Source organism: Nestor notabilis, unplaced genomic scaffold, assembly GCF_000696875.1.
Source record: "Nestor notabilis isolate BGI_N333 unplaced genomic scaffold, ASM69687v1 scaffold13818, whole genome shotgun sequence".
Classification (NCBI taxonomy): domain Eukaryota; kingdom Metazoa; phylum Chordata; class Aves; order Psittaciformes; family Psittacidae; genus Nestor; species Nestor notabilis.
Window position 1 is genome coordinate 49,846 of NW_009939695.1, and position 862 is coordinate 50,707.

An 862-nucleotide genomic window follows, 5' to 3' on the forward strand; every position below is an offset into this window, starting at 1 on the left:
TTGCCGTTGCCAAGGCCTGCCATGTCCTTGTACCATTGATCCTGCAGAAGGGATGCCAAGAGCCTTGAAGCAAAGACCTGCTCCCTACAGCTTGTTCACCTCCTCTGCCCAGCCCTGGACTCTTGGCATGCTTTGCAGGTACATTGAGTTGGTCCTTGACTGAAGAAGCACGGGTTGATACTTCCCAGAGCTGAAAGATGCTGCCCTGGTTATGGGGTAGTCCATGTTTCTTCATTAGCTTCGGTTTGAGTTTCATCTGCATGAAGAGGAGACAGCTGGCTGACCTCAGCTCCATCACATGCTTTTTAATTACTTTGCTTTAATTCCTCACCATTTTCTGCTCCAACTCTGCTGCAGGCCAGCTTAGGCTTTTGGATACCTTGAACATTCCCACTGGTTCCTCCTGATGCCTCCTCCAGCCAGTGCATTCCTGAGACCCTTTCTGGGGGTGCAGGTCAACTGGTACACGTGTGACACAACCTTCTGCTGCCCATGCAGAGACCTGGCCTCTGAGATGAACCCAGAGCAGGGGCTGTGCAGGGCAATGATGATCTCATAGCTATGGACAACTTGTAGGTAATCTGGGGTTCAAAGTCCTGGGACTTTTTTGGCCTTGTACCTGATGCTTTAGCTGGGAGACATGTCTGTGCTATGTAACCAGAAGGTTATGAAACTGCTGATTACCTCCTTGGGAGCCAGCAGCTTCCTGGGGTCAGGATGTGAGCATTGCTCTTATGTAAAGAGAAGGCACTGAGAATCTTTTCTCTTTTCATGTGAGGTGGGGTTGGATCTCACCTGCTTCTGTGCTCTGGGTGGGGGCAGGCGGGTGCAGGCGGGGGAGGGGGGCACCAAACGCGGGGGG